Raw genomic sequence first — 18,299 nt, 5'->3', positions numbered from 1 at the left:
CATTCTGTTTATTGTTATCTATTATGCATTTGCCTTTTTTGCATTTTTTTTACTCTGCATTAGATAATCTCTGATTTTGAATATTTTTTTTTAAATAATGTTATCTTTTTTATACTTATCAGATATTAATGCTTATGAACTGAACAAAGAAAATCAGAAAAAATTATATGTTCTGTGATCTTGAATTCAAAATCAAATAAAAAGTTAATCATTTTTCATACTCTTTGTTTTGGATCATATTTTTCTTGAGACTCAAATGTTTATTTTTCATTTTTATTCCAAGATATAATTGAATCAAATATCTGTTTCTGACTTCTGACACAGAATATTGGTTCAAATTCTAAGTTTTAGTTTTACAAAGTTATCCTTATTTTCATCCTTAACTTCTTTTAGTTTTAAAACATCTGAGCATGAAAGGAAGAAGTGGCAATTATCTCACGTCTCCTAATTTTCCAATTGTTTGATTACATTGATGAAACTCTCAGGAATCACAAAGTTGAAAACATTTTATTCTCAAAATAATTCAATACATTCTTGTGCTTAAAAGAAACTTATACTAATACTAATAAGTTAAAAATAAGACGTTCTCTTGGTGTTATCATAAATATAGAAGAAAGTTTTATAAATGGTGTTTGAGTCACAGTAAAGAAATATTGAAGAGTGGATTATAAAATTAACGTAATTTGACACATTTTGGCATCATTTGAGTCTTAAAATACGAAATACAGAATTTTATGACAAATTCGAATTTTTGTCAATCTGCATTTTCATTATTTATTTTAACACCAACGTTTATTCAACGTGTTCCTGGGTTTGAGTATATTAATGTTAAATTCAGATTGAAAACAACATACGTTCACAAGGATGAAATTTCAAACTGATTCTAGTGGAGTAATAACGTTTGCGCTGCCTGACAAAGCAGATGATGAAAAATAAGAAAAAAATCTTTTGGATTGGAGAGAGTTGTTTGGCTAAAATGGCTTGATATTTCAGTATCCAGTATATTTTTTGTCAACGTTGTTTTTTCCAGAACTTTTTTGACATAGTGTTTTTTTAATTTATTTTTCCCAATTTGGTACTGTTAGAGGATAAATATACAAAATCATTTTATACATTTAATTCTAAATTAGTAACCAAAAACGAATCGCAATCTGTTATTTGATCGCATAAAATTCAAAATTCATAATCTGCAAACAACCCAGTGTGCCGCCATTTATGCGACCTAGATATTTTTCACCAAAGCATCAAAACAACACCATCCTTGTCATCGTCTCGTGAACTGAACACAGTGAATCTGAGTCTCCACATTTATCTCTGGGCCCATGTTTCCAAATAGGCTTAAAAAGGGACACTTACGACAGAACGTCGAATGTGCTTGGCTTCCTTCCCTATAGTTCTGATCTTCATTCCTTCTCCTTCTGTGATTTTGCTATTAATAATTTCTTGGGCCGCAAGAATATTCATTTGGTCCCTTGGAAAAGTTAAACAGGATTTTTTTTTCTGGGTTGGTTCCTCCTCCCTCTTCTTGTTCTGGCTCCTCACATGTCAAATACCAACATTGCTTCCAGATGTGGGAGTGGAACGGACGGGACAATCAAGCTCGCTTCTGGCCGGAGCTGTCTTTGGCCATGATGGAAGCTGCAAATCAAATCTGGAAAAAGACACTTCCATTAGCTGGGCCCGGTGTAAGTCCATGTCCTGTCTCGTGTCGTATCCCAAAAACATAACCAAAGCTGCTGGTCTGCCGGGTAGTTTTCAGCTTGACTAAAATCGCTCCCGCGCATTCCTTTCATAAGACTAGAATCAGCAGGGGCAGGAACTGGAAAATTCATAACCACACTTATCGCGTGAATAAATTATAATATCTGAGTGGTGTCGCTGCCTACGTTTTGCTGCATGGGGGAGGAACTTGCTGATGCTGATGCTGATGCCGGGTAGTCGTTTCATCCCTTATCCGAGACCGGTCGGACTGTAAGTTTGTGATACACCTACACCCACACACCCACACAAGTCAAGCCACCTTTCATAGTGCCCCGAGTCCCGAAAAGAAGATCCAACTGCGGCACGATAAGGCTCAGTGATTGTCAGATGGATTCTTGGGAAAATGGACGAAGAATGTGACCTTCAACATTGCAGTACTGGCATTGCTGGATGACACACTACCCACCTACAACAACTTCTGACGTCTGCTGACTCCATGCCAACATGCCATCATGCAAAGCGAACTTTTCCAGCTTTTGACAATCGAGAAATCTTGCTGTGGAGGCAGATTCAAATGTTCGCATATAAAACACATCGTTCAGCAGCAAGCTTTGCTGTCCCTCGTTGTTACCCTTGGAAGCTTGGAAGCTCTGGTTTTCGGAGATCCCAACCAATCTTTTCACTCAGAAGCACTCAGACCAATTTAACTAAATATTTTTGTAATTTGGCTGTCCGCTTTATGAGCTTTACAAACCGTCACTAATCACTCAGATGTAGGCGAACGTTTGCATAGCATGGATGGTTGAGCGTTTTAGTTATTATGCCATACGAAAATACTAGTGGATCTTCATTGTGCGCTCGAATACTGAATCTGGATTTTTGCCAACGACTGTCCGACATTTATGCTCAATACGGGAAGTAATGTATAAAAATTTTTAGAATTTTTGGGATTGATTTGAAAAGATTCAAGTATCTAGAAGCTTTTAAACCAATCACTAGATATTATAAACCATCTCATTAAATTAACAACGACTAGCAAAACATGCACCTATCACAGTTTGTTTATAGAAGATTTTTAGAGGAAAAAAATCAGTAACTCTCTATTTGTTTCAGTAATGGCCTTTTCTGCCTTTTCTGAATCATTTTCAGGCAACATTATAATATTGGGTCGGTGAGTCCTCATACGTTTTGTTTGTTTGAAGATTTGTAGTCCATATTAAGAATTTTTTATATGTGAAATTATTCCAGTGGAATGGAATAGTAATTTCTTTCATTGAAAAACAAATTTTTCTTATTCAAGTTTTTGTCATTCTGAAACAATAAAAAATGTCAACGCCTGGAAAGATGAGTGTTTTGGATTTCCTGAAGAACTTATTTATCCAAATGTAACTTGAAATTCATATATGTATATCGTGGAGAGCTAATTCTGATAAAAAAAAAAATAGTATATCTACATGAATAAGAACAGTCTAACACCATTTGATTGGTTTCCAACAAAATATTGAAAATCTTTTCTTTTTTTTCAAAACTAGCTGGCGTGGTAAACTTCGTTTTACCTTTAACTTTATAAATCGTTGGAAAATGAATAACTTTATCTACATGTTTCAAATTTATTCGTGCTTGTGAATCAATTTTCATGAAAAACTTCATGAACTTGTTCGAGATGTGTCCCATTTCAAGTTGATTTTGTATGAGAGCCTCCCTTCCATAAAAAGTGAGACCGGGGGCTTGTTAAATACCTCATTTGCCAAGTCAGTTGCTTCTTGAGCCGTTGTCCGCGGGTTCGAGCCCAAAAGTAAACAACGAACACAGTTCCGACGTTTCGAACACTAATTTCACTTCATTCTGACCGTCCGTTTATACGTGATGGTGTTACAAAGAAAACGCCTCTATTTTTAAAAATAAGAAAATGTTCTTTGAAATATTTCCACAATATTTGCAGGCTTTGATGCATATGGGTACGCACTTTAGAAAACAAAAACCATTTTTTTTCTAATTCCACTCGTTTATGGCATTTTTAATTTTGTTTACCTTAAATTAAATTTAAACATAATCTAAAGGTTAAAGTATTTACACTGAAATCCGTTTATATTCCACTACAATACATCAATTTTAATTTGTTTCTCATATTGAAAGTGAATAAATTTTCTATCAATCATTTGAACTTCATTTTTGCTTAAGAATTGAAGAACTGTTGATATTTTCGAATTCATGATCAACAAAACGATGAATAACGTTTTTTTTCATGAGAAATATCGATTTTGTCGACGGTTTTAGATCAGATTTCTATAGTTTTTATTGTCCATAACTGGTATTAAATTGTAGAAGTTATGATTGTATTTTTTTTAAGTTCAAATTTATTACAGTTTTAGACTAGATTCATCCATTTAATTAAATTATTTCCAAAAAACTATAAAATTCAGTTGAAAATAAAGAATTTAAGAGATTGTTTAAATCAGCCTGTTAATTTTTGCTCACGCTCCACGATAAATATACTTTAATAAACCTGATCAAGGCCGTATCTTTCACTTGCATATCTATTGCTAGCGTTTTGTCATATTTCCGGGTTTTCACCCTATTTTTTCAGTTTTATCAGAAAAGGGTTAGGCTTAAAAGCGGCACGTTATCCAAACAAACGGGAAAATTGTGCCAAATTATCTGGCCTTAGTTTAACAAATAAGTCTTGTGATTGCAAAATGGATAAAATTTCAAAAATATTTAAATTGATATAAATTTTCATTTTAAATCGAGCTTGAAAATTAACAACAAAAATCAGATTTCTATCTTGACTAAAGTATATAAAAAAAAACAATGCTTTAAGAAAAAATGCCTCTTTAGAAATATCATTTGGTTAAAATTGGATAGTTTTCACTTCAATAACATAGCTGAGATTCATTTTAATTGATTTAGAGCCCAACAATAGAAAAAAATTATAACCTAAGATCACAACACAGTCAAAAGTGTCTCCATGATCATATCCTTTAACCCATATTCCCAACAAAAATTGTTTTGCTAGGATGCAGAGGTGACCTCCAGTGATGGTTTGAATCATTTGACTTATTTTTGAATCATTTGGTTATAACTTCTTTTGAAAACATTTTTCCATGAAATGATGTTCTAAACTTTAGTAGATACAGATCTAAGCTACAACTTTCTTGTATGTCATAAATATGTATCTTCAATGTGGTATGAATTGTAGGATTTAATCCAACCCGCTAATCCAAATGATTGTGATTACGATCATTGCTCAAAAATTTAAACTTTTCGATTTCTCATTCATAAGGCATAAGAGATACAGGTTTGTGTTGGTCACAAAAGTTGCAGCTAAGATCTAGTTCTACTAAAGTTTAGAACATCATTTCTGGGAAAAATGTTTTCAAAAGAAGTTATAAGCAAATGATTCAAAATTAAGTCAAATGATTCAAACCATCACTGGTGACCTCGGTCCTAAAGCATGATTTATTCTGTCATTCCTTTCTCTCTTTTCAATGCTATCTCTTGACTACTAGGACGTGGTCGGCGCCGTTATTGATGAAGAAAGAGAGAGCATCAGTTTTGGGCATTGTGAATGTGCTGTCAATCCCAGGCACCATTCTTTTGACCTTTGAACAGAATTGATGGCCTTGGTCAATCACGGAGTAGCAACCATTGGCGATGTGGAACTTGTTCTACTGAGCCACGCCTGCGATGATGGAGTTCGAAATGTTCGATTCTGAAACAGATTCAATTTATATGACTTGTTTTACGACCTTAATTTAAATAAATTCTAACAGTCAATCAAGTATGTATGATTTCATCAAATATATAACATTTCGAGCTCAATGATTAATGGTGGATGTGAGTAGTCAATCAAGCTAAGCTAAGCTAAGCTAAGCTAATTTAAGAGATTGTTTAAATCAGATAGTGAGTTGGAAACCGTAGAAGCTAAGATTTTTAAACCTTAACAGTTATGCTCTAGCTCTTTGAATAAAATGGAAAAATTACAGAATACAGTTAGGTTACTAAAATTGGGCCAGATAATAATAAAAATAAAAAAAGTTAAAGGAAACTTCTAGCTTATAATGATTATATGTCAAGACAAAACAATTTGTATTGAGTCTTAAGTGCGAATGGAATTTTGAGACGTTAAACTCAGGAGAAGCATAAGAACTGATATCTCATATAAAATTGGTTTTAACGTATCGTTTTCTTTTCAATATTCATTATTTTATTATTGTTTTCAAAGCTTAAATAAAAGCAAACGTTCTAATAATTTCAGATAATTTGACCCTCTCAGACTGCTTACAGGATTTGCCACACAATTTTTAAATTTTGAGATTGGAAGATACTTTCAAAGCATTTTTTAAAATTAAACAGCTTTGTTATTAGTTTTATAAAAAATTGAAAATTTTTCAAAATTTATGATGACATTGTTACCAGTTCAATTAAAAGAATTGAAAGTTAAAACTAAGAAAATTAGCACCTATAAAATTATAAAACACTATTTTTTTTTCCTTGTTGGGTTCCTACCACTGTGACCAGATATTAGATCTTTTGTGGTTTGTCCCCTGTTTAATGTGGCTAATCAAGATAGATCACTCTGATTGATTTCAACAGTGTCACTTTCTTGTTGTTTAGCATTTTCCCAATCTGGAAAAACTACACGAATGAAGTTGACAACCTTCTTGGAACTTATAGAATATATTTCGGAAGGATCCAATATACCTTTTCCGAGTAGTTTTGTTCTTTTTGATATAAGACAAGGGCAATCACACAGAATATAAAACACTAAAAATATATATATATTTTTTTTGAAGAACACAAACAGAAAATTAAAAAAAAATTGTATAGGGGGTTATCGACAAAATATTTTAATTTTTGTTGAAAATGAACCCAAAAAAGCTCTACTTTATACCCATGAAAAAATTAGCGTGATTTTTTTTTTCTTTAAGTCCTTCTACGAAACACACCATGTATGTTCACATAAGCAGAAATTTGGCTAGAGTACTTGAAAATGGATGAGGACTAATCATCGTCAGTCATGTCGGGAAACTATTTGCTTGTTTTCATTATCTTTTTGAGAATTGAGCCGATTCTTGATCCCGTTGATGAATCAGAAGCATTTTTAATAAACGGTGTTTTTATGGAGTTAAAGGCCATTTATTTATGTTACTTTAATTTTTGACCAAAATCCAGCATAGATCATTATTAAAAAAACCACTGACTATTTTATGGGAAAATTACTTTTTAAGTCTGTCGATTGTGGATGTAAATTCTATAAATTTGCTCAAAACCCTATTCTTTATCACTCAATCTATTTTCAAGCATGTTTCACCAGGTCTTGTATATTCTATTCTGGAGGAAACATGACCTTAATGGGTAGAAATTCTATAAAAGTACGAAAAAAAATTGTATAATCTAAAAATTTGCTCATTTCCCTATTGTTTTTGACTCAATATATTATCAAGTCTGTTTTACCAGGTTTTACCAGGTTATTAAAAAAAATTTTGCTGTAGAATTCTTCTGCTAACTCTCTTTGAGAAAAAAAAATTGAAATGTTTTTCCTTACTTCCCTTGCTTTTTTTCGAAATATCTCTAGATTCTGCTTTGATTTGTCCGGTGTTTGTATCAAAAACTAAAAATCAAAAGTCCAATTTTTCCAGGTTTTGAAAAAAAGTGATCTTAGTCATCTCAGGTCGCATAAATGCGGGAAAAAATCTTCAACGGTTACTCAAGAGTAAAGTTTCCAGAATAATTTTAGCACGTATTCGAGCCGGAAATATCTGAGCAATCTATTTTATAAAATTGTCGTGTAACGGTGTTATTTCCAACCAATAGTTATGAAATTATTTTTAGAATATTTCGTATTCATGAAAATCCTTTTTTTTTATCAAATAAAAAAAACACATAAATTGTATGAGATAATTTAATTTTTTTTTTGTAAAAACGTTTTTATTTGTACATAATATTATAATTTAAGAACAGTAACATTCAAAAACAAAATCAAGATTATCAGTAGTAAACAAATTTCTAGCATCTAACACAAAGTTTACATAGGTAATAAACAATTTTAGAGCTTTATTTTTTGATACTCGACTTAATAATTTTAGTTCCGGGAACGCAAACATGTCGAAAGAAATATTTCTGCCTAAAAACGGTTCCAATTGTAGCTTTAAGTGATTCCATAGATGGTTAACGCGGGTACATGATGAAAATTTATGTTCCAACGTTTCTACCGCATTCTGACAATGATCGCAGTTGGGACTGTTTGCTCTACCAGTTCTAGCCATAAGAGCAGCATGTGGAATTTTTCGATGTATGAGGAGGTACATTTGGGATTTTTCTTCGGAGTTTAAAGTTGATTTTCGTAAGTTTTTCCATACAAGTCTCCATGCCACATGTGGATGTTCTTCGACGATTTTCAACTTATTCGTGTTTTTTCTGAAGTACATGTAGAGAGCTGAGGCTGAAGGATGATCTTTTAGTCGGTCTTCGATGTATGGAATTTCTTTGGCTATAATTTTCAGACAAGGATACAGAGCTGGAATACCACTTATATTTGGGGGATTATCCATTTGTGATGAGAATGAAGCAGCGAAAGATGTACAATCCAGGCTTTTTAAGAATCTTGAAATGAGCAACGATTTACATTTCTTAATGGGTAGATGCAAGTTAAGACCACCATCCTCTTGAGGAAGAGAAATGTTTTCCATCGACACTCTTGTAGGGTAACGTCCCCATATAAATGAACCTATTTGCGAGGTTATTCTAGCGGCGTGTGCATTTGGGATGCTGAGAACAGATGATAAATACCAAAGTTTCGAGGTTACAAAAGTATTAACAATAACGACTTTCTGTCGCAAAGACAACACTCGCGGTTTAAATATCCACATAAGTTGAGATGTTTTTCGAATCAGTTCTCCCCAATTTATTTCGATAGTGGTCTTAAGAGAATTGAAAAATGTAATACCCAAAATTCTTACTGAATCCTTTGGAATCGTCCAATCATTTTGAAAAGATGATTGCGACTGTCCAATATTCATTGCTACGGTTTTGTTTGCATTCAGGATTGCACCCGCACAAGATTCAAAGTCGTCAAAAGCTCTTTTAACTAAAGTCAGTTTTTGTGGATCTGATATTATTACTGAAATATCGTCGGCGTAGGCTACTACTAAGTCCAAAGGGTTATTACAGATGGTATTTAGTTTTTCAAGGAGAGGATGGATGTATAAAACAAAGAGGTGCATACTGATAGGATCCCCCTGCCGGACGGAACATTGAATAGGAAAAGGTTGGCTTAAATTTCCATTAACAATAACACGAGAAGAAGAAAGACACATAATTTTATTCAATAGAGATACAAAACTTGGGTTGAAGTGCATGTCCCTCATTATATTGAGAAGAAAGCTTTTATTAACACGATCAAAAGCATGATCTAAGTCAAAGGAGATGACTTTAGCGGATTTTCTTCGACAGTTTATTTCGACGATTCTGTCTTTAATGGCAGTCACAGCTTCGAAAATGTTCTTTTTCCCATTCGAACATTTTTGTGTATCACTCAAAATATTGTTTTCTGACATAACCCTCTCAAGTCGTGTTTTGAGAATTCTTGAAAAGATTTTGTAGTCGAAATTTAAAAGGGATATTGGGCGGAAAGATTTTATTGTTTCATCTGTAGTTTTCTTTTTAGTCAATACTATCACTCCATCTGCAAAATTTGGGTGAATGTTTCCTCTAATGGATTCATTCAAAACAAGATTAAGTTGGGCATGAATCACGTCAAAAATATGTAAGTACAGTTCTTTGGGGAGTCCATCGCTTCCAGGGGATTTTCTATTTAATTAAGAGCTATGTGAATCGAATAAAAGTTATTGTTCCCATTTTTTCTAAATTTTCTTTCCTTTGGGTTTTATTTCGGCTCCATGGTCGAAGCGTCGCATGCAAACGTCGCTAGAGGATAGGAGAGGGATTGAAATCAAGAGAAAATTTCTTTGCATTTGGATTGGTAATGATCAAAATTCCACAACTGCTTCACAAATTGCAAAAATTGGCAACAATTATCACATTTTCACTCTCTCTGAGCACTGATCTCTCTCATTTGAACTCAAACCTTCTAATTCTGTTCAATAAATTGCCACAAATTACCACAAATTCAATTCGGGGTTCGGTGACCAATTTTAAACTTTGGTTTTTTTGCTTAATCAATGTATGAATCATATAAAATAAAAAATGTTGACTGTTTGATTATTCAATATTAATGTTGATTTACATTAACAGGTTTTCGAATTAAACAAAAATTTCGACAACATATCCTTAAATGTTAAGGCGGAAATGGAATGCTATATTTATGAATGAACCCTTTAGTAACAAATAGAAATCTTCAAGTGGCTAAAATAAACTGGTGAACCTACATAGTTTATTTATTTATTTGATTTGAATATAGAATTTGGATGGAACCAGAACCTCTGGAATGAGAATAATCCCATTTAAAATTTAATGTTCAGAAACAAATTTCTCTAACAAGCAAGAAAATTCTTAAAAACTGACGCAGGATTCTGAACTGGAGATTAGTTTTCGAGGTTCTGGCATTATCTGTGACTCAAGATTGTTACTCACGAATAACCTTACTCAATGATCAAAATTTGATTAGGAATTTAAAATTTTGAGTATAGAGTAGAATGCATCGCTTGCTTTACTGGACCCTCATGGGGGTGTTTAACCCCCAAACCCCCCTCCCCCGTTCCTAAGGCCATGTTGCATACTGCTATGCACGTGGTTGGGATATGAAAACAACATGACATCTGTCAGTTCACACTGTGGAAAAAAGCGCGTCCTTCAGCCATGAAATACCTACCTTTAAAGAATTTCCAAAATGATTCAGCAGTCTTTGTAAACGAAGGATTTTTGCTAAAAACAGCATTCAGTAAAATTGGAGTATCAAAAATTAGTTTATACTGTAGAAAAACTGCAGATATATCAATGAAATTTAATAAAATTAACTACACGTATAAAACTAATCTCAAAGTTCTGACACTATGTAACGCATATCCGACCAGACCGATCTGAACGCCAAATTGAAAAAAAAATTGTTTTAACTATTGCAGCGGATGCAAAACATGTTAAACTACCTAATCATTTTTCCAATTTTTCAAGATTTTATTGAAAGAAAATTTGTTTTGTACGGAAAAATCTGCAGTTTGTTGGTTTTCCGATTCGAAACTGTTCTTCGGTTTGGTAAGAACGGAATCCTGATTGTTTTGATGATGAATTAGGCTCTCGTGCCCAAAAATTCAAGTTTGGGGTCGTCAGCTTTTCTACAAATTTTTGTTCAGCCAAACCGAACTGAATCCTTTGAATTTTATTTTCCATTTCTCCATATGGATTTTTAGAATTTTTTACTTTTAATGATATAAGAAGCTTATTTATATTGCTTACCATCGTCTATAACACGACCGATAGGTTAAATCAAAAATATTTCGCATTTAGAAAGTGGGAAATTTGTATGTCTTGGTTCACTCTGGTTCAAAGAAAACTGCAATTTTCAGAAAATCAGTCATACTCGTTGAGTACTGCCTACAAAGCGCCTATTAGTAAGCACCTAAGTTGAGAACAATTTGCCCAGTCAAATAATATAGCATGGCAGATTTTCCAATATTTTGGTTCGACCAGAGGGAACTGAGGGCAAACATATCGTTATTAAAATTCAATTTGCTACTAAGTTGGGTATCATTTATCAACCAGTATAACCTCAATGCCTTGAAAAGAGTCTAGATTTGTTGGTTGAATGATTCAATAAAATAACTTTTGAAATGGTATCGATTAGTAGGGCTGTGAACTTTGAATTCAATTATCTCAAAATCAAATTCATGGCATTCAGTTCGGTCTGGTCGAACCCCGACCATATAATAAAGTTCAGAAAAAAAACATTGTGTTTTCACTTGCCTCAATAAACGGGACAAATGTTAACTTAGAAATATCTTTTTGTCAATTTGTTTGCATTTTTTTACCTTCAACAAGAGTTTGTTGAGAACTGATTTAATTATGCAATACGAAAATTGAATGGTTTAAATGATTTACATATTTTTCTTATATTTATAAAGTTCAAGTTTGGTTAAAATCGTTTGCACTTGCCCCAGTGTATTTGAAGTGAAATTAAAAAATTGAAGCAAAAAATCATCATTATTTATAAGGTTTTGTGTGATGTTTACATGAAAATTTTTAGAAAATATTCGTATCACCGTCGAAGAAAGAACAGATTTTTTTATCGATCCATTCAATTTAGGAGAATCAACTAAGGTCAGTAAGCTCAGATCGTGAATTTTTTTTAAGAAGGACTCTCAGCACAAAAAAAAAGAGAAAAATGCTGTTATTTGCTCGAATAACAAAGTTCATTTTTTTCTCTTTTAAAAACCATTATTTTTCTTGATCCGTTGAGTTTCAGCTTATCCATATGAATTTAATTTCCACTTTTTTCTTAAACAAATAAAAATATAGTTATTTTCAGTATAAAAAGTCGCCGGATATCCAACACTTACATGTGCTGTTTGGCATCACTTCAAGATGTAATGTGTCATGTGACATATGACTCATTTCTATAAGTTAAGTATATGGCGAAAAAAATTTTTATCATGGGAAGGTATATTGGTACGAGATATGTTTCTTTGATTGTTACAAACCTTTCTGCATTGCAGTGTGAAGAATGGAGGGATAAAGCGAGTAACATATACATAAATTACGTTGTATAGTGTGAAAACTCATTAACCAATCAGGGTCCTTATAAGTCTGTTGGTATAAACAGAGAACTTATCAAGCAAAAGGAAGAGAGGTTGTTTGCGTACGAATAATTGGGATCCTCCCTTTTTTCTGGGTAGAGTCGGAAATAAAGCAGAATGTTACATCATTTTGATACTAAAATGATTTTATAGTAGTTCGTGAACACTTCTTGCATTGCATTGGAAGAGGGAAAGGGCTGGTAGTCCATATGTTATGTTGGTTATTAGCCACCATGGGTGCAAGGATTCACCACAGTTTTTGCCTAAGTATGTGTTCACATGCATTCTTTAGATATTTTGGAAGAACGAGTCAATCAGGTGGGCTAGGTATTCCGGCATCCGTGTTTATACCTGGCCAGCTTGCAATTAATTGAACATTCTTATTATGTAGTCAGCAATATGTGAAAACACATTTTACTGGGATTCGAACCCAAAAGTTTTCTTTCCGATATAGGGAATCGAACCTAGTGCGCCTGGCATACCAATACCAGACTCACTCACAGAAAATTCCCTAAAATATCGTCAAAAACTACCCAAAAAGTACTCCTAAAAATCACCGTATTTTTTATGAGTCATACTGTATTAATCTGAAAAACAATGACGATAATAAATATTTTTTTTTATAGATAATGATTCCGTTTTCTTACGTGACATTTGAAATGAAAATGAATAGACTTTTTTTGTGAACTAACTTTTATCACTCACTTTATCTTTATTTTTCACGTGATAAACACTGTGAATGAATTTCCACTTTATTTAATTTTCCTTTACATCCTTCTGTTCATCATCCATAATTGCGAGCAGTCGAATGTCAAATACATATTTATAATTTATTCCACTTTCAACGGATTCCGGTTTCAATCCTTTCTCCGTTTGCCGCCCCAGAGACCCATTCCAAGAAGCAAGACACAACTCATCCGTTTGTGAGCTCAACTTGAACTAGAAAGCGTTAGAATGAGGTTATGAATGTGTGTTTGTGTATTTGTGAGCCAGAAGCTACTGGAGCGAACGAATGGCTGTAAGGAATATTCCTTTGAAATTGAAATTCTACCTGGCCTTGCCTATGATCATCGCAGTCACGTTCGCCCAGACCAGGAGTGGTGATGAATAACTGAAATCAAGGATTTTGCTTCGCAGAAAGATACACGCAGAGCCCCCCTTTAATAATGAACAGAATTGGCCAAGGTGTTTTCCTCAATATTAACTTGATGTGTTTATACCGATGAATATTTTGAAATAATTCATAAAATCACTAAGGTGAAATTAGCAAGGAAATAACTAAACAATGAAGTAATGAGCTTAGTATTCAACCATTTTCATTTTTTAATTTCTGAAAAAATCTTTAATTATCAAAGACTTTATTTGAAGTTTAAATAAAAATTGACACGTCCTCAGATTACCTCCTTTCAAGGGACAAACATCTACCTGATGACCAGTTGTAGAATAAAAATGGGTCACGAAGGCAACCCTTTCGTTTTCGTCTTTCGTCTCAGTTCGCTCATTTGAAATGCATAATTGTTTGGAATCGAAATTAATTAACATTTGACCTTTTTTATTCCCTATTTTGCGAGGGGGATATCCTTAAAGAATGATGATGGAAGAACTCATTCTGAAAAGAAGAACAATTGCCGACGAGTTTATTATCTGCGTTAAACTAAGGTTGAGAAAAGAAGTAAATGTTCTTTTGGTATAAACCAAAATTTCGTTTGGAATAATATTTAAGCAATTATCCAATCCAAGGATTGCGAAAATAATTTTGTTTTGAGTTCAGTTTAAATTCAAAAACCTGACAAAAATGCCAAAAATGACAAAAATAACAAAAATGACAAAAATGACAAAAATGACAAAAATGACAAAAATGACAAAAATGACAAAAATGACAAAAATGACAAAAATGACAAAAATGACAAAAATGACAAAAATGACAAAAATGACAAAAATGACAAAAATGACAAAAATGACAAAAATGACAAAAATGACAAAAATGACAAAAATGACAAAAATGACAAAAATGACAAAAATGACAAAAATGACAAAAATGACAAAAATGACAAAAATGACAAAAATGACAAAAATGACAAAAATGACAAAAATGACAAAAATGACAAAAATGACAAAAATGACAAAAATGACAAAAATGACAAAAATGACAAAAATGACAAAAATGACAAAAATGACAAAAATGACAAAAATGACAAAAATGACAAAAATGACAAAAATGACAAAAATGACAAAAATGACAAAAATGACAAAAATGACAAAAATGACAAAAATGACAAAAATGACAAAAATGACAAAAATGACAAAAATGACAAAAATGACAAAAATGACAAAAATGACAAAAATGACAAAAATGACAAAAATGACAAAAATGACAAAAATGACAAAAATGACAAAAATGACAAAAATGACAAAAATGACAAAAATGACAAAAATGACAAAAATGACAAAAATGACAAAAATGACAAAAATGACAAAAATGACAAAAATGACAAAAATGACAAAAATGACAAAAATGACAAAAATGACAAAAATGACAAAAATGACAAAAATGACAAAAATGACAAAAATGACAAAAATGACAAAAATGACAAAAATGACAAAAATGACAAAAATGACAAAAATGACAAAAATGACAAAAATGACAAAAATGACAAAAATGACAAAAATGACAAAAATGACAAAAATGACAAAAATGACAAAAATGACAAAAATGACAAAAATGACAAAAATGACAAAAATGACAAAAATGACAAAAATGACAAAAATGACAAAAATGACAAAAATGACAAAAATGACAAAAATGACAAAAATGACAAAAATGACAAAAATGACAAAAATGACAAAAATGACAAAAATGACAAAAATGACAAAAATGACAAAAATGACAAAAATGACAAAAATGACAAAAATGACAAAAATGACAAAAATGACAAAAATGACAAAAATGACAAAAATGACAAAAATGACAAAAAAAGACAAAAATGACAAAAATGACAAAAATGACAAAAATGACAAAAATGACAAAAATGACAAAAATGACAAAAATGACAAAAATGACAAAAATGACAAAAATGACAAAAATGACAAAAATGACAAAAATGACAAAAATGACAAAAATGACAAAAATGACAAAAATGACAAAAAAAGACAAAAATGACAAAAATGACAAAATTGACAAAAATGACAAAAATGACAAAAATGACAAAAATGACAAAAATGACAAAAATGACAAAAATGACAAAAATGACAAAAATGACAAAAATGACAAAATTGACAAAAATGACAGAAAAGACAAAAATGACAAAAATGACAAAAATAACAAAAATGACAAAAATTACAAAAAAATACAAAAATTACAAAAAATACAAAAATTGCAAAAAATTACAAAAATTACAAAAATTACAAAAATTACAAAAATTACAAAGATTACAAAAATTACAAAAATGACAAAAATGACAAAAATGACAAAAATGACATAAATGACAAAAATTTCAAAAATTAAAAACATTACAAAAATTACAAAAATTACAAAATTGACAAAAATTACAAAAATTACAAAAATGACAAAAATAACAAAAATTACAAAAATTACAAAAATCACAAAAAAAAAAATTTACAAAAATTACAAAAAATACAAAAATTACAAAAATTACAAAAATTACAAAAATTACAAAAATTACAAAAATTACAAAAATTACAAAAATTACAAAAATTACAAAAATTACAAAAATTACAAAAATTACAAAAATTACAAAAATTACAAAAATTACAAAAATTACAAAAATTACAAAAATTACAAAGATTACAAAAATTACAAAAATTTAAAAAAAAGCAAAAAAAAAACAAAAATTACAAAAATTACAAAAATTACAAAAATTACAAAAGTTACAAAAATTACAAAAATTACAAAAATTACAAAAGTTACAAAAATCACAAAAATTACATAAATTACTCAAATTACAAATATTACAAAAATTACCAAAATGACAAAAATTTCAAAAATTACAAAAATTACAAAAATTACAAAAATTACAAAAATTACAAAAATTACAAAAATTACAAAAATTACAAAAATTACAAAAATTACAAAAATTACAAAAATTACAAAAATTACAAAAATTACAAAAATTACAAAAATTACAAAAATTACAAAAATTACAAAAATTACAAAAATTACAAAAATTACAAAAATTACAAAAATTACAAAAATTACAAAAATTACAAAAATTACAAAAATTACAAAAATTACAAAAATTACAAAAATTACAAAAATTACAAAAATTACAAAAATTACAAAAATTACAAAAATTACAAAAATTACAAAAATTACAAAAATTACAAAAATTACATAAAATACAAAAATTACAAAAATGACAAAAATTACAAAAATTACAAAAACTACAAAAATTACAAAAATTAACAAAAAATACAAAAATTACAAACATGACAAAAATAACAAAAATTACAAAAATTACAGAAATTACAGAAATTACAAAAATGACAAAAATTACAAAAATTACAAAAATTGCAAAAATTACAAAAATTACAAAAATGATAAAAATTACAAAAATGACAAAAATTACAAAAATTACAAAAATTACAAAAATTACAAAAATTACAAAAATTACACAAATTACAAAAATTCCAAAAAAAATAGCACAAAAAAAAACAAAAAATACAAAAATTACAAAAATTACAAAAATTACAAAAATTACAAAAATTACAAAAATTACAAAAATTTCAAAAATCACAAAAATTACAAAAATTACTCAAATTACAAATATTACTAAAATTACACAACTTACAAAAATTACAAAAATTACAAAAAATACAAAAATAACTTAAATTACAAAAATTACAAAAATTACAAAAATTTCAAAAATGACAAAAATTACAAAAATTACAGAAATTACAAAAATTACAAAAATTACAAAAATTACAAAAATTACAAAAATTACAAAAATTACAAAAAATACAAAAATTACAAAAATTACAAAAATTACAAAAATTACAAAAATTACAAAAATTACAAAAATTACAAAAATTACAAAAATTACAAAAATTACAAAAATTACAAAAATTACAAAAATTACAAAAATTACAAAAATTACAAAAATAACAAAAATTACAAAAATTACAAAAATTACAAAAATTACAAAAATTACAAAAAATACATAAATTACAAAAATTACAAAAATTACAAAAATTACAAAAATTACAAAAATTACAAAAATTACAAAAATTACAAAAATTACAAAAAATACAAAAATTACAAAAATTACAAAAATTACAAAAATTACAAAAATTACAAAAATTACAGAAATTACAGAAATTACAAAAAATACAAAAATGACAAAAATTACGAAAATTTCAAAAATTACTTAAATAACCAAACTTTTTAAAATGACAAAAATTACAAAAATTACAAACACTACAAACATGACATAAATTACAAAAAATTATAAAAATTACAAAAATTTCAAAAATTACATAAATTACAAAAATTATAGAACTTACGAAAATAAAAAATTTACAAAAAAAACAAAATTTTCAAGTATGACTTAATATACTGGTCGTTAGATGCCTCATTCTTTATTTTAAATTTCTCCATATAAACATGACAGTCGTCATGTAAATTTAAGTTAATTTTCAGGGGTTTCTTCCTGTTGCAGAACTATGGTTATTGAAACAACTTGTTAGTTTGGCTGTTGAACATTGACTAACTTTATTTTATTTCTTCCTAATAACCATATACCACGATGTACAATATAATAAAGTGATATCTTCCCAATAATGTCGTCATTACTATCTATCTAGTGATCCTCGCTGTAGGCAGCATTATTT

Source organism: Uranotaenia lowii, chromosome 3, assembly GCF_029784155.1.
Source record: "Uranotaenia lowii strain MFRU-FL chromosome 3, ASM2978415v1, whole genome shotgun sequence".
NCBI lineage: Eukaryota > Metazoa > Arthropoda > Insecta > Diptera > Culicidae > Uranotaenia > Uranotaenia lowii.
The sequence above is the reverse complement of the archived record's forward strand: the minus strand, read 5'-3'. Positions refer to the sequence as shown.